The sequence below is a fragment of the Callithrix jacchus genome, chromosome 4, assembly GCF_049354715.1.
Source record: "Callithrix jacchus isolate 240 chromosome 4, calJac240_pri, whole genome shotgun sequence".
NCBI classification, from domain to species: domain Eukaryota; kingdom Metazoa; phylum Chordata; class Mammalia; order Primates; family Cebidae; genus Callithrix; species Callithrix jacchus.
This window is the reverse complement of record NC_133505.1, coordinates 14,198,449-14,219,102: the sequence shown is the minus strand read 5'-3', so window position 1 is coordinate 14,219,102 and position 20,654 is coordinate 14,198,449. Positions and strand designations below refer to the sequence as shown.

The 20,654-nt window shown below is 42.6% G+C and overlaps 1 protein-coding gene and 1 long non-coding RNA gene across 4 annotated transcripts in view; both read right to left on the bottom strand.

Moving 5' to 3' along the window:
- Positions 1-20,654, bottom strand: part of ATXN1 (ataxin 1) — a 463,177-nt gene that overhangs the window by 159,112 nt on the left and 283,411 nt on the right. For 2 of the 3 annotated variants that reach the window (XM_078368284.1, XM_078368283.1), the window contains exon 5: positions 18,841-18,978. The gene's annotated coding sequence lies outside the window, so the exon portion shown is untranslated. Of the gene's footprint in view, positions 1-18,840; positions 18,979-19,547; positions 19,666-20,654 lie in introns of those variants that run through there. The other variant, XM_054254787.2, reaches the window with a different exon arrangement.
- Positions 1-20,654, bottom strand: part of LOC144576580 (uncharacterized) — a 434,267-nt gene that overhangs the window by 130,202 nt on the left and 283,411 nt on the right. The window contains exon 6 of the long non-coding RNA XR_013533693.1: positions 18,841-18,978. This is a non-coding gene — a long non-coding RNA (uncharacterized LOC144576580). The remainder of the gene's footprint in view (positions 1-18,840; positions 18,979-20,654) is intronic.

The window sequence follows — 20,654 nt, the reverse complement described above, 5'->3', positions numbered from 1 at the left end:
ATTCCATTTATTACTTGTTTCCTGTTCTCTATAAAACACAGATATTCTCTTGGTAAAGGCATTCCTTTTCCACTTCCATCTAGTGACCGCCAAATATTTTCTAACTCTGTTTGCCTATTAAATAGGGAATTATAGCAATAATCATAGGAATTACAGCAGCAATAACAATAAAGAACAAAAAAATAATTTGTCTCCTATTAGCCTTAACAGTAACATCACTAAGAACTAATAAACTCTGAGGCTAGAGCCTAAAGGAAGAATTTGGTTTAGGACTGGTTATTACCTTATAAAGGGAAGTACCATCAAATTGTTATCAGAGTAACTTGTTTCCAAGGAAGCCCCTGGGGGATGAATGGACAGTCCCAGGAGCCAGTAAGCGAGTATATGCTATCCCTGTGCTAGGAGTTGCTGGTGTAATCCCTGGGCTAGGAGTTGCTGGTGTATACTGAAGCACACGGTTACAAATCAATGCAAAGCAAATTAACCAAAAGAGGCAAAAGTCACTCCCCTTTCTAAGGAGACTGTTCAATGTCCTAAGTGAATGCAAGCATTTAAAAAACTGTACGTGCCTGATATTGGAAATTGTAAGGCCGGCTGCCTCACCGGGAAGCCGGACACACCGATCTGTGCACTCAGCCCCTGACTACATCCGGCACTCAGCATGACCACGTAGCCCTCCTAACCCCCAGAATACGCCCCTTTGCATTCAACACCCAGCTTTGCACTCAGCACCTAGCCCGCCAAAATTTAAAAAGACCCGCCAAAAACCTGCCCAATAGCAATTTGCCCTGTCCATGTCCTGCTCCCCCGGGTGGCTTGCTCACTGGAAGTCCTGCCTATCCACCAATAGCAGCTTGACCCATCCACGTCCTGTTCCCTCATAACCAATCAAGATACCCTACTCTTCCTCACTCGCTATAAAAGCCCTAAGCCTCGGGAAGTCAGCACAACTTCTCTGGTCCCCTTTCCCGGACCATAGAACCTCGCCCGGGAGCTGAATAAATTGGAATTTAATTGTTCTTATATTGGCCTTAGTTTCCTCATTTTAAACTCAGCAATAACCCTTACAGAAATATTGAGATTTAGAGCAACCAGAGAAGTTTTCAGATGCTTGAGAATACACATTGAAACGACATCTTACTTTTGAATTGAAGAACGCAAACTTAGATTGATGCTTCTTTGAAATATAAGCAGAAAAAAAAAATGGTTAGGACTAGGATAGAAAACTGTTTTGGAGGTTGATCCACTCATCTGGACGAAGTCCTACACCTAAAAATACAGGAAGTTAGATTTTAAGGTTTCTAAAATCTGCCCTTGGCCACCCAAACTTTCTAGAAAGGCGGAGTTTTAAAATGCACGTACAGTGTAGGCACTCAATAAATGCTTCATGAATAAATGAATGAATGAATAAATGAATGCATTCATGCATGAAAGAATGAGTGAGCAGCTCATTTAAAGTTGTCCGTGACATTCTATTAGGGCCTGAAAAACCAACATCAATTATACGAGACTCTTACCCTTAAGAAGCTTCTATTCTATCAGGGGAAGCAAAAATATAAATAAGTTAAGTTTAATACAGTGTGATACTTGCAGTAATATTGCAAGACCCTATCAGGGAGCAATTAGTGAAAAACTAGGCAATTGGGTAAAGGAAGTTTCTAAGATAGGATCTGATTAAACAAATTCACACCAAGGTGCTAATATCTTAACTGTGGCCTCTGCTCCAGAATCATCTGCATTTTAATAGAAAACTGGCTGAAGGTTTTGCTTGACACTTAAGGACTGAACTACTGTTAGTAGCAATTCAGGCCACAGGAGAACCGTCAGCAGAGAGGATGCTTCAAGTAACAGAACTAGGCAGAAAGTCTACCTACATTTTTATAATGAAAAAAGTTTCAAAGTGGGTAGATGCAGGTCTTCTTCAAACACTTGTATCTACTAAAGCCGTAAAAGAGATTTGATGAGGGTCAGGCACAGTGACTCACATCTGTAATCCCAGTGCTCTGGGAGGCCAAGGTGGGCAGATCACCTAGGGTCAGGAGTTCAAGACCAGCCTGACCAAAATAGCAAAACCTGGTCTCCACTAAAAATACACAATTAGCTGGGTATGGTGGTGGGGGCCTGTAATCCCAGCTACTTGGGAGGCTGGGGCAGGAGAATCACTTGAACCTGGGAGACAGAGGGGAGACGGAGGTTACAGTGAGCCGAGATTACACCACTGCACTCCAGCCTGGGCAACAAGAGCAAAACTTTGTCTCCAAAAAAAAAAGAGTTGGTGAAGGGGTTCAAAGAGATATCTGCACACTCATATCCATAACAGCATTAGCAATAAACCAAAGGTGGAAGCAACCCAAGTGCCCATCGATAGATGAAGAATAAGCAAAATGTGGTCTACACATACAACAGAACATTCAGCCTCGAAAAGGAAGGAAATCCTGACCCATGGTATAGCATGGACAGACCTGGAGGACATTAAGCTCAGTGAAATAAGCCAGATGCAAAAGGGCAAATACTGCATGATTCCACTTATATCAGGTACTTAGAGTAGTGAAAATAATAGAAAGTAGAATGGTGGTTGCCAGGGGCTGGAGTGGAGGGTGGAGCATGCGTGTTATATGGGTCTAGATTCAGTTTTCAGAAAAAAAGAGGTCTGAAGACAGATGATGGAGATGGCATCACGTCAATATGAACGTACAACTTTACACTTAAAAATGGCTCAGAGAGTAAAGTTCATGTGTATTTTACCATAAGAAAAAGAACTAGAAAAAATGTTGGTGAACTATATCACAGCTTTGAAACTTACATGCAGATTCTTCGATGATTATCAAGTTATTTTAAATGAAAATTACTGGACAGAAGTCAGAATGAGTAGTACAGATTGACTAGGTAGACAGCTGCTTGCTTCCTAATCTGTTTGAAAAATGGCATCCAAAAGATCTCCCCTGGCATCAGCTGAAATCACCATTAAAAAATTCAGGCCAGGCTTATAATTCCAGCACTTTGGGAGTTCAAGACAGGAGGATCACTTGAGGCCAGGAGTGTGAGTCCAGTCTGGGTGACATAGTGGGACTCCATTTCTATAAAAAACAGTTAAGGGAAAAATTCAATCCTTCCATCCCTTAGCCCTTGAAAAATGCCACTATCCTAGCGAAGGCTTCTACCAGCTTAATGTGAGCATCTTAACAAGACTTTTTCTCCACAGGCCAGTCAAGGTATCTAGACCGATATGAAGCGTTTAGAAAAGATTCGACTGGAAAGGGAACAGACAGTACCAGCCACTGAGCGGACAGGCAAGAACCACTGGAATCAAACTGTGCCGACTTCAAAATTTCCCCCACACCACAGATGACCTTTTGCCCCAAGTTTTCATATAAGCTTTCCTTTCTCCTTCTAACAATCTCCCTATCTGAAAGACTCCTAGCAATTAAAAGAAACCAACAAAACACAATTCAAAACTTGAAAAGGGTTTTATCAGAAGATGAACAGGTCTTCAGTTAAACAACTCTCAACCATCACGATGAAAGTTAATCACAGAAACTAATTTTGAAATTTTAGCGTCATCCTGAAACTGAACTATGGTTAGTAATTTAAGACTGAGATGAACGAAGTAAATGGAGATGCCTCAGAGCTCGGCATTTCTGAGTTTGTGGCAGCAAGCAGTCAAATTGGAAGAATCTAGATATGTGAATAATGTAATAGACAAGGCGGACAGATTGGATCAGAGGGGCTTTACTATTAAGTGACAAAGATAGCTCACAGTTATGACCTTATGTCTATATCATAGAGTGACACTAGACAAACAGCAAAATGCAAGGCTGCCATGTGCACCGGATTAGATTCTCACCTCTCTGGAGATGACCAGCTTTCAGTAGAGCATGTTGGGAGTGCATGTATGTGTGTGTGCATGTGCACGTGTGTGTATGAGAGAGACAGAAAGTCTGTCATTGTAATACACAAGGAGTTTTCATAAAAGAAGATTGGGAAAGCAACAACAATTTGAATTAGGGTAGCCTATTTTTCTTTATAAGACACTCAGAATACTTAACAGGCCTTCCTTCATCAATCTCCGCACCATCTGTCAGACCTTAGGTTACAGTGACCGCCCCCACGCGTTAATCAAGAGGAGGCAACCAAGTGTGTAGCTTTGAGAAAAGTTCCACTCTTTCAGACTTGGCTGTATTATTAAAATTTCTAAAAAGGTAAACAACAGGAGGCGGCTTTGATCACAGCACTGACTTTAATTGCATACCCATGTCCCTGGCAGCTTGGAATGGTTACAGAGCTTAAGGTAACATACAAAGTGCAGGTGAGGAAGAAAAGAACCTGACAAAACTCAGTGAAATAACACGCGGGTGGCAGCAGATGCACACCTGTGCCTTCACCCCACTTCCAAAAATAAGAAGATTCTATTTCTTTACTCTCTACTCCACATACTCCAGAACAGATTAAATACATGTTTATAAAGAGAAATGTATTTTAATATTTTATGCAAAACTTCACGTAAGGTCATGTGTTTGTACAGAGCAAAACATGGAGTTAGGCACCTCTCCAGTCACCTATAAAGCTGAGCTCGTCCCTCCTTCTGGCATTCATTCTACACTTTATTCTGGAAGCCAGACCAGATTGAACACAGCAAACCGTATCTTCCCTTCAGTATAGAATGCAATGAGTCAGTGTTTATGCAATGATCTGCTATTAAAGCAAATAAGCAGAATCAGGAATTCCAAAACATGCTATGTTTTCATTTCCATTTCACATGAGTATAAAGCTCGCCAAATTTGGGCGCTTTAAATTATGAAGCCTCCTATCACACACTTCTTTATCAGTCCTCCACATAATTGTTTAACTAAGATGCTGATAAAAATGTCGAAAATGCTCGCCATGGCTCTCAGTAGCAAACAAATGTCTGTAGGCTCCGACCGTGCCCTGGGGTTTTTCAAACTCTTTCTTGTCTTTGAAAATGCATCCCATTCAGTGAGCAGTGCTGGTGATAAGAAAGGGTGCACAGAGGGGCTAACCAATGGCCCAAAGGTGCCAGGGCAGAGCCCTGCACTGAGTTTAATGCTGACAGAGCATTCCAATCAATAAGTCTGTTCCAACTCTTTAACTGGAGAAAATGTCAGAATCGGAGCTACAGAAGTGGCCCGCCTGCCCCTGGAAGATTAGGTTCTGTGTTTCTAGTTTTCCTTCTTGTCTTTCTCTATTCCCATAATTCCCATTTATTTTTAATTATTTGGTTAGGGAAGGTGCCCCTTAAGGAAAAGAGTATAGGAATGAAGGCAGCCTGCCCAACTTTTAGACTCCCTGTATTTTCATTTTTAATGAAAAAACTAGAAAGAAAACCTGGCAGATTATCATCTGCATCGCACACATGTTCGATGCTCCCCTCCCTCATTTTTATCTTTAAAAGATAGCACTTTCAACATCTGAGTTATAACTCCAAGGACTGAAAAGTACCCAGACACTCCGACTCGATATCAGGCAGTTTCAGTGACAACAAACTGGTCCCCGAACGTACTGGTGAAAACCACACAGTCTCACTCTCGGCGGCTTGAATTTGATGAAATGAAACAGTCATTTCTATTTTTGCCTTCTGAAAGAGTTATGCTTAAAAGTGTAGTTAAAAGGTCAGATCTGGAAATTAACGGGTGAGCATGGTCCTATCTGAGATCAGAGAAGCAATCTGAGAGTGCCCCATGGCCCTGGGAACACCCTGTTTATTTTGAGGTCAAAAGGAAAAACGTGGGAAGGAAGAGTGTCTTTGGCTGGGTAATGACAATGATAGGAAGACACTTTCAGAGAATGGGATCTCTTTGACTCAGCCCCTTGGTAGGTGTTTATTTGGAACCCAAGGACACTGGAGTCTGGCAGGATCTCACAGCGGAGAGAGGTGAGGAACACTGGCAGAGTTCCCCCACCAGATTCATACAGATATTGCTCATGACCTGAGCCTCTGTCTCTTCTGCTCGACCCTGGAGGGCCTCCAACCTCTTTCCTGCTCACATTGTTCTGAAAGTACACGTCAGCTTTGAGCCGCCGCTCTGTCAGGTCCTCCCATCTTCTCCTATGCTATCCCTGGGCCATCTCTTTGGAAACTTCCTGAATTGTCTAGGCTAACGAAGGCTTTTAGGCTTTTGCCACCTAACCATACCCTACACATCTTATTGGTCACGTCAACATCCTGCTTAAACTCCTTCGATGATTGTTCTCCTGTCTTCAAGATAAACTCTAAACTCCTCAGCAGAGCTTACTGAAAAGACACTTTATGATCTAGCTTGTTTTTCCATGAGACTTCGCACATGTCTGACTCCAGCCACTCTTAACTATTTGCAGTCTTCCAACATGCCATGTTCTCTTACCTTTGAGCTTTGCACATGTGCCCCTTGTGACCAGAGCTAGAGTTTCTCCATCCTTTGAAGTGAAGAAATTAAGTAATTTGCTTTGGTTTAAAAATTAGCATGCATCTTGAAGCAGAGCTTGGAAAGCATCTTACACTGGGGTTTGCTCTGTCTTCCTGCTTCTGGGAACACTGAGGCTGCAAAGTGAAGAAGCTCAGACTATCCTCCTGGAGGAGGAGAGGCCACCTGAAGCAGAGACAAGCTGTCCCAGCTGAAGATCCCCCATCTCTCAGGCAAACTAGCCCTCCAGTAGCCACGTGAGAGAGATCATGTTGGATCAACCAGGTTTTGTCAAGCTGGCCCAGACCTAAATAGCCCAGGTGGCCCGCCCATACAATCTTAAGATTGTGGTTTTGGCCCTTAATTGTTGGGATGACTTGTTATACAGTATATGCTAACTGATATATCCACTTTGTTTTCTGGTTAACACCTACTCATTCTTCAGGTCCGAGGACGAAAGCTTCTCTGACCCCAGAAGATGCCACGCTGGTTTGCATCCATGGCAACCTGTGGGTTCCATTAGGAGAGCACTGGTCATGGTGTAAAGGAGTTGACTAGTTTCTCATTAATCTCCCCAGTGACTGAAAGCTCTTTTAGCTATTGCGAATGCCCAGCCTGTAGCACGCATGTGCACGCATGCACACACACACACACTCCCTTCCTCTCTCTCTCTCTCTGTAAATATTTGCTGAAAGAAGATACAAGAATGTAGATATCCATCTTCAGGCTTTCTTCTATCCTCAATTTCAAAGAATTAGCCTAGACCATTTTTACCTATCACCACCTAGACACAGTAACCACATCAAAATGTATTCTGTTTTACTTTTTTAGAGTTCTAACTCATATCAATAGCCTTTGGGAATCTCCCTACTCCTTTTATAGATGAGACTATTATACCTCCAAACTCACTGTGCCTTTCAGTTTGACTAATACTATAAAATTCACCTAAAATTCCAAGGGCCCTCCGCATATGCACATGGATAATTCCGACAAATGTGTCACCTTCACTGTCATAATTATTCTACTATATACATGTCAAGGAAGCAGAAGGTCTTAACAATACATAACCGAATTCACTGTCAGTGTAATGACAATGACAGTTAATGACAACTCCTATTACAGAGGCTATGTCTCTACAACAAAGAGACTAACAAGTTGCAACTGCTCACCTGTTCACTTCAGCAACACATCATGATAGATTTTGGTTTGTGAAATTTATCATCATAACAGCATTGTGGCTGCCACAGTTATTAGGGAGCAATCACTGGGCTAAAAACTAAACAGACTTTATCTCATTTAACTCTCACAAGTCCTCAGGGTAGGAATGGTGTCAGACCTTTACAGATGATGTAAATAATGCTCAGAGAAGTTGGGCAGGCAATTTCCAAAAGGATACACAGTTAATGAGTGGCAGGTCTGAAATTGGAATCCAAATGTGATTCAAAAAGCCTCTTATATGGACCAATACCTTTAACTCTGATGCTGTTAAGTGGCAGTGATAATGATCTTCCTTTGGAAGATAAGGAAATAGAAGCACCCAGAAAAAAAGAGCTTGCCCATGGTCTAAAAGGGCAGGAATGGGAAGAGAACCCAGGTGCCTGAGGTTCCTGCTATTAGACCAAGCCCAGGGTGCCCCCATCTTCTCTCTACTTTTTTTCTTTTTTGAGATGGAGCCTCACTCTGTTGCCTGGGCTGGAGTGCAGTGGCATGATCTCAGCTCACTGCAACCTCCGCCTCCCAGGTTCAAGTGATTCTCCTGTCTCAGCCTCCTGAGTAGCTAGGACTACAGGCACACACCACCATGCCTGGCTAATTTATATATATATATAGTAGTAGAAACAAGGTTTTACCATGTTGGCCAGGCTGCTCTTGAACTCCTGACCTCAGGTGATCCGTCTGCCTTGGCCTCCTAAAGTGCTGGAATTACAGGTATGAGCCATTGCACCCAGCCTAGTCATTAATATTTTGATTCACACTTACCCCTGTGATGAATGACAACTTATTCAGGAAGAAGAGATAACAATTTCTTTTTTTGTTTTTTGAGAAGGAGCCTCACTCTTTTCACCGAGGCTGGAATACAATGGCATGATCTCGGCTTACTGCAACCTCCACCTCCTGGATTCAAGTGATTCTCCTGACTTAGCCTCCTGAGTAGCTGGGATCACAGGCATGCACCACCACATCTGGCTCATTTTTGTATTTTTAGTAGAGACAGGGGTTTTACCACATTGGCCAGGGCGTTCTCAAACTCCTGATCTCAACTGATCCACTCGCTTCGGCCTCCCAAAGTGCAGGGATTACAGGCATGAGCCCCCACGCCCGGCCAACAGGTTCTTTATCTTCTAGTATGCTTCTAATTATTTACTGGGTATCTACATAGACTGTAAAAAGAAAAGCATATAAAACACAAAGTTCATGAAACCTAACTGGGCTATCATCTACTTGACCAAATTTCTTCTAAAAAAGCAGCCGTCAAACCTAGAGAAGACTCTGAATCTTCTAAGCTTAATGCCATTTACATTAGTTGTATTTCTTATTCACATGGGAGAACTAGCTTTATTATCTGTGCACCATAAAGAATGATGAGTATTTAATCACTAAGTTTTAACAGTTATATAATAATCCAACAAAATAAAACCAAACCGTACTTCTCCACAGTATCAAAATGCACTTAATAGGTATTTAATGCTTCAGGAACACACAGTGTCTTCTATCATTTAGATCATTTTGGGGATTTAAAATAATGAGCTAGGCTGGGCACACTACCTACTGTCAAACGCAACTGATCTACTTTCTCTCTTACGAAACATCCTGAAAACATGGCATGCTCTGAAAGTACGAGCAGCTACCCTTGGAGTTTTTCTTTTTCCAAAAATTATTTCTCTTAATTCCACTCCCAGATCTTTACTACCAACCCTTATTCCAGCTATAGTAGGAGGAGTGAATACTTGTTGAGTATACAAAAGGTGCTAGAAATGGTCAGTTACACCCTAAATGCCTTTCCCATCATAAGCACACAGTTTCTTGCGATCATCTTGGCTTGAGTGTGGTCATTCAGCGGAAGAAATGATGCAGGTCATGTTTTAGTTGTGAAGGGGTAGTTGTTTAGTTTAGTTGTGATCATACTTCTGGTCATTTGTAGGTCTCCAATGTTCTGGGGACACCCTTTCATCAGTCTCCCTTGTTCTCCATTTTCTGGCAAAGACCCACTTTGAGTCTCTTTCTTCATGAAAAATGACTTGATGTCTCCAGGGCCCCACAGACAGAAACACCCCCAAAAGAAAATGTCACCCAAATCCATTGCCTAGGGGCTTTCACAGAGACGTGGCCATGGAAGAAGCCTCTAGGACTGCCAATGTCACTTGACTGGCCATTTTAGACTTCATCTAGGCAAGGCCACCTTGGACAGGGACTTTAAGATACAATCCTCAGGATTTCTGTTCTTTGGATCCAACTCAGAAAATGGCAGACGTCATTTAGTGCCAATTCAGCATGGCATAAAGAGAGGAGAGCAATTAAAAAGAAGAGCACAAGGTGGGCTGTATTCCTTTTCAATGCTGGGTGCATGGATAAATTACCAGAGCCCAGTAAGAAGGCTCTCATTACGCTGGACGGCTTTCAGGCCAGACCTGTCAATAGGCAAAGGGGCCAAGAGGGACTGCTGTGGTGTTTCCCTTCCTTCTGCCTCCCTTGACCTCTGATTCCTCCAAAACATCTACTCATGTCTCCAACTCTGCATGCCAGTGCTGATCAACAACCAGAACATTAACCCAATTCACAAGAAAAGCTGATACCATCAGATGCTCTGAGATCGCCCAACATCCTGGCCTGACAGCCCCCACATTCGGCCTGGACTATCCATTAATTCATTTGTTATTCTCCATGGGATTCTATCTGTACCAGAAAGACCATGTGGTTCGTGATCCTTATTAAGTGACACTCCCATGATACACTAAGTAAGTGATGTCCTCCTCCTGGAGGCTTGCCCAGATGAGGGAAATGGAAAACCCTCTTTGAACAAGGTGACTGCCAACTCCCTTCTGACCCTCTGCAGGCCACTCTCTTCCACTGCCACTCCCTCGCTTGCCTTTAAGGAAGTGCCAGCCAGCACGTTGCTAGGACAACTGGCGTCACTGCAGAGGCACAGAAATAGATCACCAGTGGAGCTGGGAACCTGGATTGTAAACTCCGATGACAGCGATGAGATACCGATTAGCAGCTAATCTGTCCCCTACAGTGAGTGGCAGAGTAACACTTCCCAGTGGGCAGCTCTCACCTTGACACACTACCCTCTCATCTACATTTGTGCTTGATGTGGTGGTGGCTGAGAATGGGCAAGGAACTAGCTTTAGATAGAGCCTGAACGACTCAGTTTTGAATTATGTGAGCCAGTAGATGTGCAGTAACCACCTGACATTTGCACCTTTAATATGTTAGTTTCCAGAAAGTCAGGGAGGAAGGCTGTTCACAAGCAGGAGTTTGAGAGCCAGAAACAGGTAGAGCCACTGAGGTTGCCAAAGAGAAGGAAAAACAATGTGTCTGGACAAGCAAGAGCTTTCTCCTTTGTGAACAAAAGCATTCTACTCTTCTACCTCCTTTTAGAGATCAAAGAAGAAAAAGGCAAAGGAAGCCGGAACACTGGGGCTTGCCATGGTAGAAGAAGAGAATAACATTCGTGCCCAGTTTTCTTTGTACTGCAGGGTGAGTTTTACAATGCTTATAACGGGTAGCAACTCGTAGGAGCCCCAGGCATTAAGACTGCCATCAAAGTCTTGGATTTTAGCCCTGGAGAAATTACTTTTTTTTTTTTTTTCAATTCTATGCAAGCCACAAAGGCTTGAGAAGAAGAAAGGAAAACGAAATGAAGAGCAACCTAATGGAAACTTTAGAAAATCATTTTATCAAGAGCATTTTCATTCCTAGATGCACAAAGGCAGGCTGGTGAGGATGGCTGATGTGCAAATTGAAACACGGAACTGACAGCCCAGGACCTGTGCAGGGGTCCAGCGGTGAATTCCGCGAGCACTACAGGCATGTCACCTCCCAGTGCCAGGCACTCAACGGGAGATGGTCGCAAGATGCTGTTTATAAAGGTAATGAGAAAGAAGTGGAATTTAGAAGTAGGAGAAGACGGTTAAGAGTCCAAACAGCATGATGACAAGAACCTGCCTGACTTGTGGAAATAAAAGCTTATGACCGAGGATCGCCATTCATCTTCCATTTCTGTTTCCATCTAGGGAGACTCTCCTTGAGTAAGTGGTTTCAGGAAAATAAGCAGAGAAAGAAAAAAAATTACTTTGAAAACTTAATTTCTCTAACATAGGTTTCAAACAGCTAATTTGCTATCACACCTAAAAATCATTTTCTACTTGTCAAAAATGACTTTTTCTGAATCATGTAACATACTTGTTTAGGTGTCTGCAAAAGGTTAATATAATCCTCAGGATTTACAGAAGATGGATTAACTCTTTCAGTCTATGATTCTACTTAGCAATAATTTATTACAAAGCTACCACTGTAAATTTAACATGAGTTTATGTTGGAAACATGGTTAAATATTTTTATGGTATAATATAATTCTTCTACAAAAGTGAAAAATTTAGATAATTTAAAAAATGAAGTTATCTTTCTATTTGTCTCTTTATATTAGTCCTAAGGAGCGATTTATGTGTTGTTAAGAACCAATAGATTTTGTTTGGGTTCTATGACTAAACAATGTCAACTAGTTCTTATTTGTGTCTCATCTTTCCTTAAGAAAGCAAAGAAGAAACAACAATCTTTTGGAGGAATCGTGAAAATAGAGTGCTATGGTAATGGCAGACTTTAAGGTAAATGACATACATCAGTAATATTACAACACAAACGACAATCAGATTGACCTGTGAGGCGCCCACACTGTGGGAATTATTTGGTCTCTCTCTGGAAGGATTTTCAGTGGCTTCATATTTCCCTTCTGGGTGGTATCACTATTCAGTCATCCCTGCCCTTCTTTCTTGTGGATTCTTGAACATTGAGCACTTCGAGTTTATATCATCGAAAAAATATATCTTTCATTTTAGATGTGTTTTACTGTCCAAACTTCAGTTGGAAACACCACCCTTACTAACGTTAGGAAGCATCATTCTTTCACGTCCCAAGTTCTAGCTTCAGGTTTTACATATAAAGATCTAAAATGGGCTGGGCACCGTGGTGGCTTATACCTGTAATCCCAGCACTTTGGGAGGCCAAGGCAGGCAGATCACTTGAGCTCAAGAATTTGAGACCAGCCTGGCCAACATGGTCAGACCCCATCTCTATGAAAAATACAAAAATTAGCCGGGCACCGTAGTACAAGCCTGTAATCCCAACTACTTGGGAGGCTGAGGCAGGAGAATCACTTGAACCTAGGAAGCAAGGGTGGGGTGAGCTAAAATCATGCCACTGCCCTCCAGCCTAGGTGACATAGCCAGAGTCTTGGCCTGGAAAAAAAAAAAGATTTAAAATGATCCTGAAGAAAATGGTGGCCTGGTGGCCATGTGCTACGAATCCTCACGTCTTTGTTAGTGTTCAAACCATACAATTTCTGACGGAAAGAAAGCTCTGGCTCTGAGGTCTCACGGGCCCAGACACAGAAGTAGTTACACAAAAGACTATGCCTAGTCTCTTCTCAAAGTCCCCTTTGCCTTCTTGAAATACATTCATATATTCGGTTGAAATTCTACCTCTGCTTCAAGGCTCAGCTTAGATGTTTTTCCTGAAATTCCAGCACTGAGGACTCTTACCCATCGTCCTTTCGGGACATCTGACTCTGCCACCAAGTACATCTTCCTATAGCGCCCTCCTAGAGTCTCAAAGGGTGGTAAATACAGATTACTCAGCACTGCGTCCCTGATAGACTCGAGCACATCTTGGCACACAACAGTCTTTTCATAAATATCATGGTATTGAGTGAACTCTAAACTTACAGAAGACACAAGGCTGGGCACAGTGGCGCACGCCTGTAATCCCAGCACTTTGGGAGGCCAAGGCAGGTGGATTGCCTGAGGTCAGGAGCTTAAGACCAGCCTGGCCAAAATGGTGAAACCCAGTCTCTACTTAAAATACGAAAAGGAAAAAAAATTATCTGGGCATGGTGGCGCATGCCTGTCATCCCAGCTACTCGGGAGGCTGAGGCAGGAAAATCACCTGAACCTGGGAAGCATAGGTTGCAGTGAGCTGAGATTGTGCCATTGCACTCTAGCCTGGGCAACAAGAGTGAAACACACACACACACACACACACACACACACACACACACACAGAGGACACAAAAGCATTTTACCTCGGCACTATTCAGTTAGAAAGCAGCCTGACCAGGATGTTGGTGTCCTTTTTCCCCCCATAGAACACGAATGTTGTAAAGTTCCATGAACTTTTTCTCCTTCCACAACGTCTGGGTGTTCTGAGCATTTTCCTCCTCCTCTCCAAGATACCGAGAGGAAGGGCTGAGCACTGGAGGAAGATGGTGCTGAGGGGGATGGGTGTGCCTGGGATGGGCTACACTTTGTCAGCCGCCCCAGGAGGTAGTTCTGACACCAATTCTTAGAAGCAGTGGCTCCTGCAAAGACCCTGCCAAAGGTGCCGATCCCAAATCACACACCAGGGGCAACTGCCAGGAACTAGCAAAGCTGTCAATCAGAAGCTATTTGAGGAAGTCTGAAGGAGAGAGAGAAATGGGTGAAAGAGAAAACTCTAGAAGACTTGAAGCTATACCCAGTAAGTACACTTGCATGAAGGAGCTCAGTCAGAACTTCTCTGCCTTTACAATCTGCAGGTCAATTTGCAGGGCCATTACAAACAAGGACTTAAGAAAAAGGAGATTGTTCTCCCTGACTTATCCAACAGTGGAATCTCCCCTTCTCTCCTGACCCTCTTATCCACTTCAGATGTTTTTTATGATAGCGCTGAAGAATTTCGTATCACAGATGCAAATCTAAAAGGTACAAATTGACAGACTCATAGGGAAATTCCCAGCTTACTCTTATTAGAGTGTGCAATTCTCTTACTCTGGAGATTCAGAGCAAGGGAAATTCAGCTCCCATTCTTTAAGACTTACACAGAGAACATAATGCTGTTTACGCAGGCACGGAGGTGTTTAGTCTCTCCATTTCTTCCCAGGAATAATGTAATTCCTGCACTCAAAGTAGTTATTCTGAAAAGGGAGTCCATAAACACAGAAAATTCCAGAAACCTTTATGACTGCTGTCCGTAAAAGCTAAATAGCACAATGGCTCCCTAAGAAAGCCTCTGTGAACCTCCCATCACACAGCACAGAGCCATTAAATGGTTTTAATTCGAGCAGCACACTGTTGTTTCATTGTAAGGTGTGCACCGGAATGAAGCGCTATTCGGTCAGTCCCATCCTAGGGAGATACAGCACTTCGGGCCTGGCCCTACTTTGAAATGAAACATGAACATAAGCAGGAATGAAATGATGTGACGGTAAGAGGCACAGCCACCACGGCTCACAGAAAGCCGGGCAGGATGCCCACAAGTGATAAAGCAAACCACTCAAATGGAAGAAGAGAGGAAATAGCAAATAAATAAATAAATAAAAAGTATTAGAAAATCCCCAAACTCTACTGATAGGTCTAGAAAACTTTTTTTACACAGTGTTCCCTCTCCACATTTCTTTATACACATCAAGTACCAACTTCTACGGAAAACAAAATAGTCTAGACTCTCCATCCCTTCCCCTCACCCTTAAACTGCTGTCAGATTCAAGCATTCTCATCAGAACAGCATGTGTTTCTTTCCCTAATGGCTGAGGCCCACACATGAGAAGCCCAGAGACACCCTCATTCTATCCTTAGACATTCACTCGGTGGATATTTACTGAGCGCCTATTATGGAACAAGCAGTGTTTTAGGTGTTATTCATTCACCAGGGAAGAAGAATAAGAATAAGAATAAAATATTGTCCCTCCTTTTGCAGTGCTTACAGACTAGTTGAGGAGACTGATGATTAACAAATAAACAGATAATATGTAAGGTGCTTAGAAGAAAAACACAGCAGGCTAGAGGACGAGAGGGGTGGGGTGGAGGTCAGGAAAGGTTGCTTTGATAAGGGAACTCAAGAATTCTTACTTAAGGAAGCAGAGAAGCTTAGGAATGACATATGGATCACTGTCTCCTTACTAGACTATAAACAATATTTGAGCACAGAGGTGGTTCGTTTTAGAAAACTCAAGTTCAAAAATGGCTCCTGTTTATTTTCAAAAGAACCAATGAATGTGTACCCTAAATTTAAACAGCTAAAGTTACAGTCTAAGGAAGGTCTCAAATAAATACCTTTGAATCGTCATATGGTGCCCAGGACAGTCTTGTGGAAATGGTTTCATGGTGGTAAAAGATGTAATAATTCCAAGACTGTGCTCAATGTTTTAAACACAGTTGGAAATCAGGTCGTGCCAAATCATTGATTTTTAGGAGCTAAAGAAGGTAAAATAAAGGTTCAATCGGCCTCATCTAAGGCTGATACTTTATGCAACATGAGACCCATAGAGCGAGAACCACCCCTGGAGTCATTTAACTCAATTTTCCCATGTTGCCCATCATCAAATGAGTCCTCAGGGTGCAGAGGGCCCAAGGTTAGATGCTAACAATAGCACTGTGCATCAAATCCAGGTTTGCTGACTCTGAGTTCAGCCTCAGCACCACTCTCTTCTTGTACGAGATACCTCACCTTACAGCCATCTGCTGGCAAGCAGTGGCAGATTTGAGAGGCAGTTAATCGGACATGCAGAGGAATGAAAGTTTGGGGTGCAGTCTGCAGGGACTGCTGAACATGGGAACCACTCCTTTCAATGGCTGCTGTGATTATCACTCACATAGTTATACACCCACTCCCAGATCCTGGCTATGTGCAAACACACATTCTTTGACAATTGCCTGCCTTCTCCACTGCAATAGCTCTCCATGGCACAGGCTTTGGGGCACAGAGACCACCAGAAGCAGGGAAGATAGAAAATCAGTGTTGTAAACACGTGCCCAGGTAATGAAAGGTTACTAATAATACAATTTACTAAGAAAACTAGGAACCCCCACTGCCCTTACCAAGCGAATGTGGTTTTCAAAGAAAGTACTTAGCATGCAAAGAGTTCAGGAGAATTTGGTATTTTCTTCCTCTCTCGACACACTCCATCTACAGAAGGATTTTAAAACTACTTCAAGTCTGCCATGTGGCATCTTAAAGTGCATAGTTTAGAATTTCTTTGAAAACCTCACTTAATCTTTGAGGTCTGACAGGGTGTCACATGAACAGTTCAAAGCAACGGTTAAAACAACAACAAAAAAACCCACCAGATTTGAAACAAAAGCTATCTTGATTATGGGAACTGCACGAGTCACTTAAATAGAGCCTGAAACCTAAAGCAATTTTACATATGACACTTGTTTCCTAGGATGAAAACGCTGGAACAAAAATGCCACCAGAAGTACATTCTAACAGTTACCTGATTGGGAAAATGCCTTCTAGTAAAATACACCGTAACTAGAGTACCCAAATCTAACATGGCCCACAATTATTCCTTGATAGTGATAGAAACTTCTACAATAAGGCTTTTTCTTTTTTGCTTTCTTTCTTTTTTTTTAAATAAGTATAATAGTTCCTTCACCATGCTCTGTCCCTTATGGGGACGCCAAACCGAGATACTGACTGCTTAACGAAAAGGTAGTATGTGCTGGGGGCGGTGGCTCATGCCTGTAATCCCAGCATTTTAGGAGGCAGAGGCGGGAGCATCACTTGAGCTCAGGAGTTCAAGAACAGCCTGGACAACATGGTGAAACTCTGTCTCTACCAAAAATGCAAATAATTAGCCAGGCATGGTGGTTTGCACCTGCGGTTCCAGCTACTTTGAGGGCTGATGTGGGAGGGTTGCTTGAGCTTGGGAGGCAGAGGTTGCAGTGAACTGAGATCACACCACTGTACTCCAGCCTGGGTGACAGAGTGAGACACTCTCTCCACTAAAAAAAATAAAATAAAAATAAGGTAATGTGGACCAAAACACAGACTTGCAAAATATCACTGTATGGGGGCTCGTGACTTGCCCAAGGTACTTGATCTCAACAGTAGGAAAAGGATTCGGGTCAGCTGATTCCAGGTTGACTGATTTCAACTAGACTCAGCACGTACAGAATGGAAAAACACTGAAACTTCATTGTCTCTCGCTGTCTGCTTTCAGTAAAGCACTGGGAACACCTGAATTTAATAAGCTCATAGTGATATTACTGATTATTTAACCCTGAGAAGATGACATAGATACAGATGCATATTTTAATACAAATGCTTAGAAATCCATGAAACAAAATTAGAAAATTTTTTTCTCCCTGATATATGGTGCACTTAGCACTTTTCAAATATTTTACGCAACTGCAACAAAAAAAAAAGGTAATAAATGCTCAAAAAAGTTTTCTGGCTGAAGAAGCTGGAAACGTAAAAAAATATATATATATACACACACACACATACACACACACAAGAATATACATATATGCAACAGAAATATTCATATGTGTTTATATATACATGCAAACAACAACAAAAACCTAGAAGAAATTGTCTCATTATTTCCCAAAATTGAAGATAGTATCTTCTCATTCTCAGAGGTGCTCACAAGCCAACTGGGGCTTCACGTGACTCTATTCTTTCCTGGGCAAACTCTGCTGACTCTGTTTTGTGAACCAGTCCGGCAACAAGGTAAACTCTCCAGAAAGCAGCAGGGCTGAGCACCCTTACATTAGTTCATAGTGGAAGAGCTCCCACAAGTCACACTTTGTCATCTCCTACATTACCTGATACTAAAACTTGTCATGCAAGGCAGCCCTCAGCTGACATGTGGGAACAAACTTTACTCATCTCAAAATCCCAAGCCAGTAACCCAATCAAAAGCAGTAAATCAGCTCATTGTGAATGAGAGAAGCACCAAACACAACTTGTGCTTATAACTTGCATAACTTGCATACCTCAAGATTTTAAAAACCAGAGAGAAAAATGTCATTTTCATCAACTGCGCATAAAGAAGAGTCATTGCTGGATGGAAATTCTGATTGCTAATCCTTAGCCTGGAGAATGTTACCCCCTACTCAAGAACCTAAAAGAATCGCAATAGCCCCGTTTAAAGGAGCTGCTCTAAATCTGATACAATTTGATTGTACCAGTAGAAAAGGTGTTCCTACAATGAAAGAATCACTGTGCTCCATCTTTTTATTCCACAAGTAGATAGTCTGCAGCGTGCTATAGAAGCTGAGAGAAAGGCAAGTTGCAGCAAATACAAACAGGACCTCTTCCTTCAAAAAAAGAAATTAACTAGCCGATCACCTAGAGCTCAGGCTAATACCCCTTCAACACCTGGCTCAGTTACATCAAGTGATTCACGAATCCTGACAAGGCAAGCCACTGCAGAGACTGTTTTGGGTTAACTTACAGCATTCACTGCGTACTGTTCACAGGTAGCCTCAGCCTATACTTCACCATGGAGACTTCCCACGGGCGCTGGAGGGCTCCTGAGGGCTCTTGGGCTCAGGGGTGTTCTTTCTTCTTTTCACAGCAAAGTGAGAAATACCTGGCACGGAAACAGAAGAAAAAGAAAAACACATCATCAAATCACTTGTTATCTCAACAAATAGTCTCACCACCAATTAGACGAATTGAGAGTTCACTGGAGACGATTTTCTTAAGAAGTTCAATATTTCTGCTCTTTCCCCAAAAAGAACACAGCATGGTACAGCCAGCCTCTCCTCACCCCAAAGTTGAAGCCATTTCTGAGAGACTTCAGATGCAATCTTAGCTGAGGTGAAAACCTGCGAAAGCCTCAACACAGGCCACTTGGCAAAATTATGCAAAAGGAGGCAAGGACTAGCATGTTTTGCCATTTCATACCTCACTGGGTTATGGGGAAGATTAACAGCATCATTCCTGCAAAGCACACACAGTCCCCCAGAAGAAAGCCACTACATAAACGCAAAGCATTATTGGTGGTCATAAGCCTGTTCCTGAGCTCTGGAGCCAGAATACAAACGCCGGCACTGGCGAGGCACCAATAATCAACCATCCCTGGAGCATCCACACGTCTGCATGCCCTACTGTGCTGAGGTTCAGGAGAGAAAAGGAACAGAAACGAAGGCGTCTCACATCTCCAGGAAAAAGAAAGTGAAGGTGTCAAGCAGGAGGCTGAGAGAAAGACGGTAAGGTGGGCAGGAGGGCACATGCAGGAGCGTGGTTATTTGGTACACGGCTCCCTCAGATTGCTGGTTTGCAGCGTTTCGTGCACTGAATGTTTGCGACGCTGTGAAATTTTCCACTTGGCTGTCTGCCATTCCCGCCCACCGAAGACAACACTTACACCCACAAAAGTGGCACACTGGGACCCCGCTGGAAAAGGACTGGATAACTGTTTATTGGCTGTTGCTTTTAATGAAAAGACTTATTCATATCCTGATCATTAATATTTTCCACACCTGGAGTTCTTGATTCAGCCCCCCCCACCCCATCCCCGCCCCTTTTTAAGGCTGACCGAGGAACAGCTTCTCTTGGAACAACACTATCAACTTATTTTGCCTTGTGTACTTTTGAGAAGCACACTTGAGGCACAGGAACTTATAATAGTGGCTTTGGGGATGACGAGAAACAGAACTTAGGTGCTACACTAGAATCTCGTGTGCTTCCCAAGTACATCATGCTCACAGGCAAGTCATGTTTCTCCTTTCAAAGTCACGAGCATGCACAGAAAAAACAGAGTTGTAGTATTAGCACTGTGGGTGTCATTCATAGCATTTCTGAGGAAGAAAAAGAGTGGTCCCTTATCTCAAAAAAGGCAAGAATGAATAACAAATCTTAGATTTAAAATTGGTAAAACACTGACAAGCATGCCTCAAAATAACTAAAAAAAAAATGGAGAGACAAAATTAGGACAGAAGAGAAAAAGGAGGTGTCTGCTACTCATATAATTAACCATCACTTTCATAATGAATACAGTTTACCAAGTGCTGTCTCATTAATTAAATCATTCACTTGATACCATTTTACGTGGTATTTGCTACATCCACCAGGCTCTGCGTTCAATTGGGGAATACGTGGTAAAGTAGCCATGGACCCTGCACCCAAGGAGCTCCCTGCCTCAAGACTGACAGACATTAAAGAATTACATGTGTTTAGTAGATGTATAAAATTTGGAAACTATATAGGCAAGAAGAAAAAGTGAACATTGCGATTTGAAGTCACGATGGGGGTACCTCACTT